At 40.8% G+C, this 16,542-nt stretch overlaps 1 long non-coding RNA gene across 1 annotated transcript; it reads right to left on the reverse strand.

The window, feature by feature from the left end:
* Positions 1-7,757: 7,757 nt before the first annotated feature.
* Positions 7,758-15,722, reverse strand: LOC309340071. Its single transcript, XR_014155794.1, has 3 exons — positions 15,547-15,722; positions 10,753-10,841; positions 7,758-7,852 (listed from the first exon to the last, which is right to left on the reverse strand). It is a non-coding gene; the product is annotated as an uncharacterized lncRNA (long non-coding RNA).
* Positions 15,723-16,542: the final 820 nt, after the last annotated feature.

A 16,542-nucleotide genomic window follows, 5' to 3' on the forward strand; every position in this document is an offset into this window, starting at 1 on the left:
TGCAAGGGGTGGGTGTGTTTTTTTAGTCCAATAATAATTTGATTGGGAATGGCATTTTAAAATCTAAATGTTTAATAAAATGCTGCTGGGTGGTTGTTAAAAAAAGAAGAAGCTATTCTAACAGGAAAAGACAGTATGGCTACTTTTCTAGTCATAGAATTCCAAATTAGTTTTAGTTTCATGTTGTTCTTTTTTTAAAAAAAGATCAAAAGTATCAGCCTAGGTCATAAGCACTTTGATTAATTTAGATTTTCAGTTCAGGGATATGTATATATAACCTTCCTTAAAGAATAATGACCTAGAAAGAGGATTACATTAGCAATGATCTCAGTGCTTCTGTGCTACTGAGAAACAGGAGAGAGATACCACCCCCAAAAAAGAGAAAATAAACCTCAAACTCCCTCCTTCCTCAAAAAACAAACAACCCAAATTGGACTAAATATACTCATCTTGCACCAGGAATCACTGACTATTTAGTATCAGTCAGGAAAGAGATGTGGAAAGTTGAGGATGTTCTGCCTTTGGGTCTCATTCAGAAGCTCCAACTGGTGCAGAATGCTGCAACCAGATTGTTGATGGAGCTTCTGGGTCAAGAACAGGTGACACCATTGTTAGAACAGCTGCACTGGCTGCCCATCTGTATACAGTGTATATCTTTAAATACACAAATAAATAAAAATAAAATATGCTTATCCTATGCATTACAAGATGAATCATAATAATTACAAACACATGTTCTGGAGAACAGAGGGGAGGTGTAATGGTGATGTTGTGGCCACAAGTTAATTTGACCTTCACACCTGCCATCTTTTCCCCATACAGGCTGGAAACTTGCAAAATTGTCATTTTCACAGCATTCTCCAGCGCATAAAAGATGTATATGCGTTTTCAGAGCACCATGGCATTTTTACAATAGTTCCACTACATGCAAAAATATTGCGGGAGTCTTTGACCTCAGTTTCTATTTTTCTTGGATCATTCACAGGTCACCCTGGCACTCTATGAAACTGTGAAATCTACCCACCAAAAATAACAACATGGGTGTTGTTTATGTAGTCACTTCTTCAGATTTTGTTTTTTAAAGATATGTGAATAAAGACCTCCTAGTTTTGCCAAGAGTTGTTGACTCACTTTCAGCTTGCTTCATTTTTTGATTGACCTCTTATAAAATATGTAAACAAATCAGAATTTGATGTGAGTTCCGATATGTGAATTCCAGAATAACTGATGCTGTAATTTGGCTCTGCTGTAATTAGCAAACATGGGGGGGGGGGGGGATTGAAACAAAGCTATTCCTTTACTCTTCTTGGGTTCTGCTTGTAAATGAACTAGAAAACAGAGGAAAGATTATATCACATCGAGACCCTTTCCATTTTTTCCCTTGGCATTATCTTAGAAGACAGTAGCAGCAGAAAAATCCCTGGAATACAGGAGACTGAATTAATCTTTTCCTCTCTCGAAGAACAGAAAGTATTTATGAAATGAAAACATTTACTGAATGCTTTTAAGTAAACCCACACAAACGTTGGAGCATGAAGTTCACATTGCATTTATCTTGGGAGGAAAGAGATTGAAAATGTGTGCATGTGTGAGAGAGATACAATTTCTGTTCTTGAATACTATTCATGATCGCAAAACAATGAAACAAAAATACAATCTGCAGAGCAGTGTGTGACTCTTATTTCCTTGCTTTTCATCTAAAGGGCAGAAATCCTGAGTCATAGGCATACTTGAGGCTTACAGCCCAAATTTGGCTGATTGTTTCAAATGAAAAAATGAAGTCCAGCCTTCCCCACTTCTACAGCTCCTCCTCAGCGGTCGCTCTGCTCTGCCATTTTCTTCTCAAGTATTCCTTTGCCTCTCAAGCCCTACTTGGGCATTGTACTAATAGTCAAGAAGCAGGACCATACACCACATGATCTGGACATAAAGGACGATCAAGTTTTTTTAAAAAAAAATTAGACAAATCCACGAAAGTCAAGGCCACCAATGGCTCCGACAGTAGGCAGTACTGTAACCCGTCATCTTATGCAGGGGTTCGGTTCCTAAGATTCAGTGTATTCATAAAAATCACATATAGTCAAACCCTTGGAGCCACTGCACAGCTGGTGGATGAGGAAATAGACTGCATGCCCAGCACTCTCAGAGCTTGTGTGCTGAGTGGGCCTTGCTACCCACCAAGCAAGGAAGAGAGCTTAAAAGCCCTTTTTGCGCTTTGTCTGCCTGGGTTACCTGGTGCAAACAGAACTTTTAAGCTCTCCACCTTGCTTGGTGGGTGGCAAGGCTCACTCAGCATGCCAGCTCTGGGAGGCTAGGGATGCTTGCATGAGATCTTATGGGAACTTGGAGTGTCTTGAGAGAGACCTCATGAGAGCAACCCAGAGCCCCTCCACCACCACCAATGCCAACTTGCTGAGTAGGCCTTGCCCTCCAAGCAAGGTGGAGAGCTTAAAAGCTCTTCTCATGCTGGGTAACTCCAAGCAGACCTTGGAGCTTTTAAGCTCTACACCTTGCTTGGGACCTTTATCTCACTTTGATCTTGAGTCCTAAACAACATCATTTTTAACAGTTTTATTTTTTCATGTTTGCCCCAGGAGTTCCAAGGTCACTGCTAGGATAAGCTATAATAAAATGTATGCAGCTGAATAGCTTGCTTTTCATCTCGGAAGAAAGTTTTTCGTAATTTGTAAATGTGTGGCTCCAGTAATAGATGCTGATCATTTGAGAAAAGTGTTCTTTAACTGCTTACAATGCTAAGGCAATTTCAATAACAGCATTGCATTTAATGCTACTATATAGTGGTTTCTACAAACTCATTTTAATTTCCTTATCAACAGTTATCTCAGCCATTTTGGGGGGGAAATATTTCTTAGATTACGTATTTAAAGTTTTGAAAATAGCAAAGAATATTTGCAACATAAATAACTTAATGGCCGTAGGTTTTAGAATGAGAGTTTTCTTGCTATTATGGAGTTATTTAAGTATCATAAAACTCTCATTAAATTCCCTGGATTAGCTTCTGCTGTATTATTGTAAAATGTTTTTTTCTCCCATCATATACTGGTGTTGAGGTTTAAAAATTAATAGTCAGCATTATGAAGCTCATTACGTGATTGTCCAATTTACCTGCACTTGCTAAAAGCAATTGTGTCTGTCAGGAGCTGATGAATTGCAACTGGCAGCCATCTCAGGGAGGGAACCTTCCAGACTGAATCCTCCCACTGTGGCCATTAGATCCATCTAGGCAGGAAGTAGTATAAAGATTTCCTGTTCCACTTGAGCCTTGCTCGAGCAATGAGGTCTTCCTGAGCTCTGGTGTATTGTTGTTTATTCTTTGGTTCCAATTCCTGGTTTGTCCTCTGGTATTGTCTTGTTCTCCAGTTGACTTGATTTGACTCCTAGCTTGTCTCTTTGGTCCTGCCTGTAGTGATGGGACAAAGCTCCCCCCCCCCCACACACGCCGGAATCACTCCAGCCTACCTCAATGGGGCTGGTGTGGGTTGGTGGTGATGCTGGGGCTGCTGGATGCATTGGTGGGAGTCCTGGATTGGCTCTGACCTTGGTGCCACCCCACCTGACTCACTCCATCCAGGTAAGCTGGCATTCTCCAGAAATGTGCAGGGAGTGAAACACACACAGAGACACAAATGGTTTTGAAGGTGACCTGAGGGGAGAGTTCACCTGCCGCTAAATTTGGGGCACTTGAAGCCAAGGGAAAGACGAGAATATGAACAGCTTCACCAGCATGCACACGCCAAGCATTTTACAAGCATTGTCAGAAAAAGTCCCACTCTGTCCCACACACACCACTCCCTAATTATGCTCACAAGCACTGACGGAACTGAGATCCAAACTGATCTGAAAGAACTTTCTTTGTTGTTCTATCATTTTTTAAAAAAATGTTTAAAGAAACCCCATGGACCTTTTGCAGTTTGGAAAGTGATGGGGATATATACTGAAAAGTGTAGGATGAACAAATGATTAACAGGAAGCTGTAAAACATGCCACAAGGAAATCAGTGTGTGTGCTCATTGTCGTATAACCACACCAAAAACAAATGAAAACAAATGCTTAGTAAAGATGGGATATACTCTAACCTCTGTGTAAGTTTTGTGCAAGCAAATCAGGACGAATGCTCAATAAAAAGATGCACTGGAAGAGCCCCACATTTCCTGGCTTACAGATATGTAATGATGTTGCCCTTTTCCGGTCAGAAGCACCACCAGCTGTTTCTCTGACAGTGCTGCGTCCTAAAGCCATATTCCTCAAGTATATGAGCTAGCAACGATCTAAGACACATTCATTGAAGGCAGTATTTTACATTTTATATGTGCCATCACTCACTCAGAGTGCACCGGTAGAGAGGGGCTTTTTCCCCATATCAGTGACTGTAGCACCAAGACTAGAAACACTTTGCTTATGGAAGGATGCATATTGTCTTATGATGGGTATCCATGTCCACTCTCAACAACTGGCAATGCATATGGCACACTCACAACTATCATTCATGTCTGTAATATCCATCTTCCTTCTTTTGCTGCGAATAAAACAATAGATTCTCAGCTTTTTGCTTTGAGACTGAAATGAATGTCATATCAAGTTAATAGATGTAAGCTGTTCTCCATTAAAAGGACAGAAATCCAGAACCATATAAGTAGTTGTACAGATATCTTATATTCAGGTTAAAAACAAAATGGCTTATGCATGCCCAGCTATACTGTGTGCTAAATATAAATTATTAGGATTAATCATTTTCAAGCTGCACATTTTATAACTTATTATTATCTGAGTCCCTATTTGGTATAATGCAATTTGTCTGAGTGTATGTACTAATCTCCCCCGCCCCCATCTTAACATGGCCTTGGAATATAAAATTGCCTGCATACACCTGCATATTTTTGCTGTTTTATTATTATGCTATTTCTAAAAATTATTATGTCATTTTCAGTGTGTTATTATTGCTTAGTAACTTCCATGTCTGGGCACTATTCGTGGAAATAAATATATTCACGGGACAAATATTTAAAGTACTATATAATAGATTTGTTGGTACTCTGGACAACTAATAATACAGCAGAGTTCATTTTACAGAGTAGCAGATTTTACTGTTTTTAAAGGTTTCACATTTTCACTAAACAATTTAAATGTTTCTATGAGACCTTTTGCTACAGAAGGCTAATCCAGAGCAGTTGCCTTAGGTCCCAACACGACAGAGTATCAGAGAGTTGTGATAAGGTTTCAGACAGCTGGGCACTGACAATGCTACTTCTGTTACATGCAATGTGTGGAATACAGTTTCTCTTTAATGAATGTATAGCAGTTTCCTGTGATGGCGTTGCCATCTCAAGACTTCTGCATGTGAAGTTGCAGTTAATTACACCAGGGAAAACATATTAGGATGCAAACAGTTTGATTTCAGCAAGCAAAACAGCTTGGGATACATCTGCTGCATTCAACAGAGGAATAGTTCATGTTGAGATATCACACTCTTCTACAATGTGAGGTACACAATTGCAGGACAGAAAAAAATAGAGGCAGAAAGAATTAGCTGGGACCAAAACAGGCCACAACTTAACTGAACATGAGTGAAAGAATGTAGCAGTGTTTATCATGTTGTGGCAATTTCTCTGCCTCCATCACATCCTCAAGTAACCTTCCAAGGCAGCTTTTTCATATTGTTTGGAGTCTGTTAACGTACTCAAGGGAAAAGAGTTTTAGACTTAAAAATCCACTGTGAATTGTTTGCAATGCACTTTGAGGACAAAGTTGGTTGTCTTTGTGGCAATCTGGATGCCACATCCATACTTACTGCAGTCCCCAATGAGATATCTGCTGCAACATCTTGATATCCGTTTCAGTTGGTGTGGCCTGATGACATGGACAAGGTCCTTGTGATAATGTGGCCAGCATAATTTCTCATTGATCCTCTTTGCTTGTCATGGGAGTATGGCGAAGTGGATCCTGGGTGTGGTCAATGTATTCTGGTGGGTGGGAATGGTCTCGGCCATCCCAAAAGAGGCAGTGATCCAGCTGCTCCTGGACCCATTGGTTTATGACAGCTGCTGCCTGGTTGCAAATATGCCCTTTTAAAGAAAGGTGATTCAGAGGGTTGTGGTGCATCAATTGCAAGTACCCTGCAAGTGAAACAGGTTGTCTTGATGCATTTCAATCTCGATTCAGGCCTGGTTATTGGAAGAAGGTGTGGCGGTGCAACCTTGTTATTCTTCTTTGATCTTTCAGTAGCTGTTGATGGCATTGACCACAGCATCCTCCAGAGCTAACAGAAGGATTGCACTGGAGGCACTGTTTTACAGTGGTTCCAGCTCTATCTCCAGGGTCAGTTCAGAGAATAGTATTGAGTGATTGTCATTTGGCCCCTTAGCAGTTGTGCTGTAGTTGTACCAACTTGTCCTCATGTACCTGGGTGATACCCATCTCTACTTCTCTGTAGCATCTGAATCAGAAGAGGCTGTGCTAGCCCTGAAACAGTGGTGGGCTGAATGAGGGCCAATAAACTGACTCTAGATCATAGCAAAGTGGGTGGGCTGTTCCTGAGTCTGGATAATTGGTCAATTGGCTGCTTTAGATGGGGTTGTACTCTTCCTGAAAGAGCAGGCTCATGGTCTGACACTATAGAGGCCCAGGTGACTTCACTGGATAGATGTACCTTCAATCAGCTTTGGCTGTTAATACAGCTATGGCTGTTTCTGGACCAGGATAGGCTGGTCATCCATGTCATCCACGCACAGGCAACCTCTGGGATATTAGACTACAATGTGTTCTATGTGGGGTTAGTCGGAAGCTGCAGTTGGTGCAAAAATGTGGTGGCTCAACTGCTCACTGTGGCAGCATATTGCCATCAGGTTGCTCTGCTGTTGGAAAAATTGCCCTAGCTGCCAATTAGCTTCTGGGCTAAGTTCAAGGTGTTGGTTTTGATGTATAAAGCTCTATATAGCTTGGGGCCTGAAAGACCATCTCACCCCTTATATACCCAATCGATCACTGAGCTCTGCAGGCCAGGGCTTTCTGAAAATGCAATCTCATCAGAAAGGTTATGCAGGAATTGGGCTTTTAGTGTTGTGGCACCTACCCTTTGGAGTTCCCTTCTATTAAATGTTAGACAGGCACTACCTTTGTCATCTTTCTGACACCTACTAAAGACTTTCTTCTTCCAACAAGCTTTATAAGCTGAGATCTTTCCCAGTCTGCATCAATACTGGGATTATTTTAAATATGTTTTTATTGATTTTTATCTCTTGTTGTTTGCCAGCCTGGTCTCCTTTAGGAGGAAGGGCAGGATATAAATTAAACAAACAAACAAACTTTATTAAAGGAAAATGGCATAAAATGATCACTACCTAGGTCAGTGTAGAGGGAGAGAACGTTGCCCTTCTTATTAAGATTCCCATAGGATGCACCAAGCAAAGCCTCTCAAGAGACGTCATGCATATCTGTGAATTATGCTTTGGTAGGGCTTGGAAAGAGTTAAGGAGCAAAAGCATCAATAAAGTTAACACTCCTGCATTTCCCAATTTCACACACTAAATGAAAATAACTTATATTTTTGCACAATCAGAAATTACAGCATAGAGGCTATATCACATATACCCATTTGTTCCTCAGTGGCAAAAAATTTTAATTGTAGCCTTGAAACGCAGAAATGAAAGTTATAGAAATAGCGAAACCAATCATCTTGTGCAGAAAGCTGAGGGCATTTCTAAAGTTCAAGAAGCTTTTCAAAAAAGGTAAAATGAATGTAATCTTTAGAGGAAATGTCAATTTTATTCTGGGCAACTGCAGTCGAAACATAAGGGTTTTAGCTGGAATGGCAAAGGACTCTGCACGGAGAAAACTAAAAGGAGAAAATAGTAATACAGGAAAAAGGTTAACATCTTGACATTAAATTATGGTTTTACTAAAACTCACAGTATACTTATTTTTTTATAATCAGGTACCAGTGACTAGTGTGGCAGGTAATAAAACAATAAAAGGAAAAAAGAGTACATTTATCTGTCAATCTTTTGGTTCACTGGTACTCTGTAGGAAACCTAAATATACAGCCCTTTGAACTATGTTAAATGGCTGTCAGCCTGATACACAAAGTCCACTAAAGCTTGAAGTACTTTTATTTAAGCCAATGGGACTTGCATCACATTAAATCCAGATTCCAGGCCTAGCTAAGTTGTGGGTTGGGCTGCCTACAAAGGTAAAAAAGATGTGGCCCTTGCATTGTTTCACAATAGATGTTCCCTTCCATATTCAGTGACATTAAACATGTTCATTAATTTATTTTTGCTATGCTAACTCAGTACAGCCATAGGTGATGCTCAGTTACACGTTGCTTGAGTTTTTCTTTCTCTCTTAAACAATGAAGGCACAGAGGCAAAAAGGCAGAGTAAAAGATTTCTCAATCCTTTCAGCTTCTTTTCTAAAAATGCTTCCCCTCCCCAGCTGATTGTTGAGATTGTAATGCAAAGGGCTCTGCAAAAACAGGTCATCTGACCTCACTGTGACATCAGGTGGTTGACAGATAGATGCTCCCACCCTCTTGTCAAATTTGGTCTGGGGTGTGGGGGCAATCTCTGGCCTGTTGGTCAGATCCAGTTCTCTACACCAGGCTTAACCCTTTAGGACCCGTTATGATCCTCATAAAAATTGCTGCTCCTCAGCTGCTGTTTGGAAAGGAAGCCTCTGTTGGTGCCAGAGAACAGGAAAAGAGAATGGTTCACAGACACACATTCAAAAGTAAATTCAGTCATCCAGGAAACACCTCTTAGTTCTACCCTATATGCTAAAAATTGCTTTCATATTAATATGGTAACAGAAACAACAATTGTCATGGCATAGCATAGGAATTCCCCTTATTTCCCAAGCAGTGGATACCACTGCTAATATGTTAGAAATTACTTAGCAGCTGCTCTGTTTGAACTCACCAGGACCAAGTGTATTATTGCATAGAAGTCATTTTGACAATTGAACAGCATGGAAGTGGAAGAAGAAGAAAAAGAAGAAGAGGAGGAGGAGGAGGAGGAGGAGGAGGAGGAAACAGTAAACTATCTAGCAAGACTTGCCAGAAAGATCTTTCCAGTCAAAAGGAGAGTTCCCCCATCCATAGCTGTCAACTTACAGATTTGAAAATAAAGGAACAGCAGCCAAAATAAGGGACCTGCAGCCTCATCTGTTCTAGGCACTCCAGTATTCCTGTCCTCCTGCAGTCTGGTCAAACTCATGCTGGGTAGCTTCGAGAACACTGTCCAACCAACTTTGTAACCAGAGGTTCAACTGAATAGAATCTGAATCACGTGCACCACAAGGCCTATGCAACCCCAACTTAAGATGGCTCCCTGGCCTGGCTTTGCACTGCAAAGTTTGCAGCAGCACGTGCAACAAAATGGCATCCAGCATTCAAAAAAACCCTCAGCTTGCATTAACTAGCCACACACAAGGCATGCAAGCTCCACCCCCCAGTCGTTCTTAGACTTCTTATTGGGTGAGCAACACAGCCAAGCAACACAGTTGGAGCCTCCCTCCTCCCTGGCTGGCAGGGAGGGAGGGAGAGGAGCTGCTTCCTTTGAAATTTAAGGGACATCATTTAAGGGACATTTAAGGGACATCCATCAATAAGGGACAGCAGCGGGACATGGCGCTGGAATAAGGGACTGTCCCTTCAAATAAGGGACACTTGACAGCTATGCCCCCATCAACTGGAGTAGCTAGTGAGGCAGGGTGGGGTGGCAGCTCTTACTATGTAATTGTGACTCACCACTAGAAAAAGTCACATTTCAGCTCTAGCCCTATACACCTTTACTTTGGGGGAAGCTGGAAGGAGGAATACGGTTGGATTTACTCAACCCCCCCCAAAAAAAAAACCCTATACATGAGAGGATTGCATTGTTAAGCATGTAAGGAAAACTTGACAATACAGGCAGCAACTACTGATACACAATTGCCGACATGTGGGTCCTTTTGACCTGGAAGAGAGCAGAATGGGGGTGGAACAGAATGGGTTGGAATGGGGCAGGGCACACTTATATGCTTACGCATGCGGGGGCCAGGAACAAAAACCCCACGCAAAATGGTCACTGCCTGCACAATGTCAAGAAGAGGTTCTATTATGTGGTGTGGCTTGATTTGCTTCCAGACACAGTGAAATACCCACTTTTGTCACCACTTCATATTTCAATCAAATAAACATGTATTAATTTTATAGAGTGTTGTTGTATCTCTGAATTTATCCTCGTTTCTCTTCATGTGCACCTGTCCTCCTTAACAGCCAACTGCCTACATGTTATATAGCTTCCCTTTATCTAATCCACCAACAAACTGATCCTGCTTACTAGGCCAGTATCCTCCTTTGTTCTTCCAAAAGAGAAGGCAAAGTCCCTGCTTAATAGCACCGCTCATTCCGCTGCCCTCCACCATGTTGTTTTAAGTGGCCCATGGTGGATGGGTGGGTGGGTGTTCACAGTGTTTTGACTGCTGCTCGAACCAATTAATGTGGACTTCTGTTTGATAGCCTCAACTTCAGCAACCAGCTGAAAAGATTACAACTATTCTGTGGTAACTCTTCATCATGTTTAGCTTACTGCTATTATAAAACTATTAAAGAAATAGTGTGTGGTAATTAACATTTAATTATTTACTCCTTTGTAGCAATCATTAGTATTTAGAAGTAGCTAACTATGCAGCACCGAGAAAAACCATGATCATTAATACTCTTCTAATTATTTCTTTGTTCAATAATGTACTCACTTATTACTGCTTCCGTAGATCTCTCATCAAATCATTGTCCTGTAGCTGGCCCCTCCTGCCTAAACTTTTCACCGTATTTAGGTCTGTACCTTAAAAAAGCCATTTATTACCACAAACAAAGGGGTAAGGAACCTTTTTCAGGCTGAGGGCCACACTTGATAACCTTCTGAGAGTCATATTCTAGAGGCAAAAATGGACAAAGCAAGGGATGTAAATTTTACCATTGTACTGTAGACTTATTTGTATGCATACTCTTCCCTGCCTTCCAACCATGGAAGTGAGAGGTATTATCAGTCCTTGTATTTGAGGTTCCACACCTTTGCCACAAAGTCTATGACCAAATATAGTTGGTTATTTCTCCCATTGTCACTGGCACTAGGACATGTGGCGTCATATAAGATTCAAATGCCTTGCATATAGTTCAGCAGCATCTGGAAGGCTGCAAGCTTCCTGTCGCTAGCCTAGTAAATGATCTCCTCACCCAGTTTTCCCATTTAACTCATGAACTAGATGGTTTTAACCTACACTGAAGTGTTATTCATATTTCATCTGTCTTAAAGCTAATGTTACAACATGAAAGCAGAACACTTAGCAGCATTATAAGCTTGACTCCTTGCAAGCTAATTGCTTTGCGTGTCTCTGGGTAGATCTCAGTGACAAGCAAAAGGCAATCGCTCATGCCTTTTGCATTTAGCATGGTGTTAGGAAGATGATGGCAAAATAGATTCAAGATCACACAGATGACAGCACATGGGGCCCTGGAAATGAGCCATCATCTGAATGAGGCAAAGTAGAGTGAGGAAGGACCTGCAGCCATATAACTGCATAGGAACACAGGAAGCGGCCTTATATCGAGTTCCATCTAGTTCAATACAGCCTAGCAGTGCTATTGACTGGCAATGGTTCTTCAAGATTTCACAGCCCTGCCTGGAGAAAGAAACAGTGGGGACTGGACCTAGGATCTTCTGCATGCAATGTTCAACCATTGAGCTGCAGACGATGCCTAAATGTCACAATCCATCTTTGTACAAAAGTGCATGATTGTTCAGGTAACCTGGTGGAGGACTACAGGGCACTATTCTGCATGTAACTGACTGAAAGCAAGGGGGGGGAGAGGATTGTGCTTGCGTTTGTTTGTTTGTTTGTTTGTTTGCTTGCTTGCTTGCTTGCTTGCTTGCTTGCTTGCTTGCTTGTTTTTAAGAATCATTTGTAATGTAGATGTTCCAAGTCTAATGAAAATACTCTTTCATTCTTTCACTACTAGAAAGTATATTGATTTAATAAAAACCACAGACATGTAACTTCAATATCATCATCTCTATTTACATTTAAAATTAGCTGACTATTTATTTTTAACATATGGTAAGCGCATCACACACACACAACACATGGACTGTAAGAAACAAAGGGCTTTGCAGACCCCTTTTGACAGAGTTCTCTGTCTGTCTGTCTGTCTCTCCCCCTCCCTCCCTCTCTCTTTCTCCTGCTGCCCCTAAGTTAATTTCTTTTCAGCATACAATGCCTCATTTCAAAGAAAAATTAACTTGGTCATGAGAAATAGATAATGATGAAAAATGCTAAGACAGAAGTTGAGATGGTCCCTTCAGCTCTCTGAATATAATGAACTATGAATGAGGTGTAAAATTAATTACTATTAATGGTAAGGCATGGTGTGAATCTTATCAGTAACTATTCAGCTCAGCCTTTTACAAGAGACGTTTTGCAAACAAAACTATTTGAAGCCTTTTTAGAAATGGTTGTATGTATGTATGAGTCAATGAGTGCTAACTATTCATTGGCATTTTATTGTATAAGTATAACATCAATTCAACCTGTTTTTTTAAAAAAAGTACTATCATCATGATGATATTGGTTTAACTCTACCAGTGCAGTGTAAAAAAAGAGAAAGGCTGTTGGGCTTATGGTGGGGAAGGACTGCAACTTAGCTGGAATTCTTTGCTCACATCTTGTCTCACTCTCTGAAGAAGTTGTAATATACTGGCAGAAAAGTTGGTATAACTGGCAGAAAAGTTGGTATACTGGCAGAAAAGTTGGTATAACTTAAAATACTCCCATAGCATTCAATGGACAGCCCAAAATCATTGCCGTACCACTTCCACAGAATCCTAACATCCACCCTGACAACTGTGAAGGGGAAAAGATTCTGATTAAGCCAACAAACATAAACCCTGCTGGATCAGACCAGAAGTCTATCTATTCCTGCATCCGATTATCCACAGTGACTGATTCTGCACAATCATGGGTAGAACGATGGAGTCAGATCTGGTTGGCTTCCTGACACAGTGTTGATCTCCAACATGACAGCAGGAACTGTTTTATGAACAGCTCTGAATTAGCTTTTGGACATCACGCAGTCTGAAGGGAGGCACTTCTGCATCATTTTGTTTTCTCCATGGGGACAGGACTCTTTGGCTTTTGTGTGGATGGAATATAAAAGAGTTACATCCATTGTCCACACACTTTTGTCGCTAGCCCTGCCTAGCACTGGCATGCGGCTCATGCAACTTCCAAAAACGGGATGTGTGGCCCTTTGGATGAAAAAGTCCCCATCTCCCCCCTGCCATACCCATTTACTAGGGACTAAGCTCCACTGAACTGGGTGAGACTTACCGGTACTTCTTAATAGATATGTATAGGATTGTGCTGTTAGTTGCTGTAGGGTTTGGTTTATGAAGGATGGCTGTAGCTTGGCGAAATGTTTATACTAGTTTCAAAATAGTCCATTGGTTTCAATATTTCCACTTTCAACCTCAGTAAGCTATCATTCTAACCTAAAAGTTTGTGTTTCTGTGTGTTTATTTAAAGAAATGTGGTACATGGCTATATAAGCTAACCTATAACTGCAGGCTTCCTAATTATGTGATACTGAGCAGGACTGGACCTGTAAGGGTGTTGTCTCAAAATACTTTATTTTTCACAGAATTTTTGTCTTCATAAGCCTGTAACCTACTTGAGGTCTGATCACAGAACCTAAACATTAATACTGGTAATTTTGCCTGGTGAAACTGAATTTAGATCTAATTATAGATCAGGAAGCAGAGTCAGAATATTTATTTCCAGCTATTACTTTCTAATACTAAATTTACCTGCTTGCTAATGAGCTGATTTAGCAGTAATATGCAAATATTTCATTTCATGAATGTGGATGGGGACACATGAGACTGGGACATATTTTATGTACACAAACAAGCACTGTGTGGAATATGTATTTGGAAGCCTGTGTAATCTTGAACTTCGGGACCTACAGTAATGTTTCAAATAGGATTTTCCATATCATGGGTGTTGGCAGAGATCTCCAATGTCCAGTGTCATTCTGCTACTTTGTCAGATTTTAGAAACTTCTGGGGCAAATTAATTCCTGTACACAAAATACAGAGACTTTACTTCCAAACAAAAGCCTGTCCCATTCATTTCTAAAATTAGGTGTTACAATTTGCTTAGCAACCACGGAATGCCATGCATCGTATACCACCTGTGGTCTTACAGGTCTATACTGTTCAGTAGCCATTGGCCCTGCTAGCAGGGCATGATGAAAGTTAGGATTCCAGCTACTAGGCTGAGAACACCACACTGAAAGCACATGACTTCCCACAAAGAATTCTGAAAACTGTGTCTGGGAATTGTAGCTCTGTGAGGGGTAAAATGCAGTTCTGTGGATTCTTAGGAGAAGTAATGTGCTTTAAGCATGCAGCATGGACAGATCCTAAGTCTGGAAGGCCCACCCCACTGTGTAATATTTTGTGACTTTGATATAAGATTTGGTATTTCAGTCCTGATAATTTCTTAAGTCATTATCATCCACTCCTTTGTCCTGTCCCTTAGGTATGAATATATACGTTTGTCAGTCTAATCTGAATGTTGGAACACCTCATTAAGTGGTTTCTTGATTAGGATACTTAAGCAGTATGCCCATCTTACGTTAGTATCTGCATTGGTCTCTGCATGTAATGATTTAATCAGGGTGCTTTTTTCTAAACAATAACCCTAACAATTAATACTGGTATCCTAAAATTCTGATAGCTGTTAGCTGACGTTAAGATCTATAACATTCACCACAATGGTTATCCATGTTAACTTTCTTGTTTGTGATTACACCATTTTCATTATGTTTAAGAGTCTTTCTACAGACACATAGCATATGGTATAGGCAGAGGAGATGAGCCTTTGATGTAGGGAACATTCTTTAAAAAACATGTTAAATTGCAATTACACTGTCGTGTTGGTAGCAGGTGATTGGGCCCCAAAGATAAGCGTATTCAACTGCATACAGTATTAACACTACTCGGTAAAATGAATTGGTAGAAAGGACACTGCAGTGGTCCCCCACCCCCATGATGTCATATTGCATAAGACATTTGAAATAAACTTTTCACATTATCTAGAGCATGGCAGACACGACACAGAATCACTTAGGCAAATCCTGGAGAGGTTTTTATTCACTGGGAGAACATTCTGCCCATATCCACCATCAGATTTGAAACTGCAGATGGTAAATCACATATTGCAATGAGCTTTGGCAAAGCTTTAGGAATTTCTTGCTGGCATCATCCATGCATCTCTCAGGAATGATAATTAAAAATTAAAAGTATCTGTCCAGAAATACCATAATGCTAGCATGTAACATAGACCGGTGCACTTGGAGAAATTCAGTGTGAAAAATCAGGCTACTGTGACTAAAAAAGAAAGCAAGCTAGTATACAAAACTAACAGTTGGAAGCTACATTTCCCTTGTATCCCTAGGCAACTATAAATTGTGGCAGAAAGTAATTTTACCTCTCTTCCTCATGTTGCCATCCATGGAGTCGGGAAAAGTAAGTTTGGATTAACCACTTTTTTGCTGTATCACAATCAAGTTCTTCTTCTTCTTCTTCTTCTTCTTCTTCTTCTTCTTCTAGAAATTCAAAGCTTTGCTGAGCATTTTGAATATTAACCCACCCCCTTTCACAAGTGTAGTAACACTCAGGAGACACATTGGGTCACCCTTTCCATTGGTGGAAAAAGAGCTTTAAACCTCAGAAAGGGGTGCCCTGTGCCACACCAAAATTTGGCAACCCTGCCTCTCACACTCCATTTTAAATTATAGTTGTGGTGCCCCTGAGGCTCTGCACCAAGATTCCTCTTTCCTGAAAATTTCTGTGGCCCTTGTCCTATCAGTGTTGGAGCACCAATGTTGGTGGGGCTGAAAAGGGGGGATTCCATGGGTGGGTTGGAAGTATGCCCAGGTAGACCAGAGGAAGGACTGGTTGTGAATAATTCAATGCCTTCCCAATCCCTTGACTTGCCCCCAAATCAGGGGTTAACTTATCCCAAGACAAGAAATGGTGTAGCTTGGTCCTTTTTATTTCCAACAGGATAGAAATAGGTAAGGAAATAAACCTGGGGAAAGAGAGATTAGCGCAAGAATGCCCCTCCATTCTCACATGCAAGATCCTGGCACGACACTGGGTGAAGTTAACCTCCTCTCTTGATGTCAGTGTTCTTTGTAGATGGAAGGCAAAGAAAGGCCTCCTTGGACTGCAGTGGCAGTGAGAATTATACTGTGCTGAGAGCTGGACAGGGGAATGTCTTCTGGGAATCTCCCTCCACATAAGCAGCTGCCCATGGAGCAATGGCTTCTGCTCACAGTAGTTTTAGAACTTGGACCCAGGTTTTTCAAACTTGATCATGATTAGAAATTCATTATATTTACAACTAGAAAAGATATAAACGCAACTCCAAAAAGCAGAGTTACCTTGGTTAATTTGTTTACTATATTTACTAGGGAATAAG

This window comes from Podarcis erhardii (genome assembly GCF_964252035.2).
Source record: "Podarcis erhardii genome assembly, chromosome: 4".
NCBI lineage: Eukaryota > Metazoa > Chordata > Lepidosauria > Squamata > Lacertidae > Podarcis > Podarcis erhardii.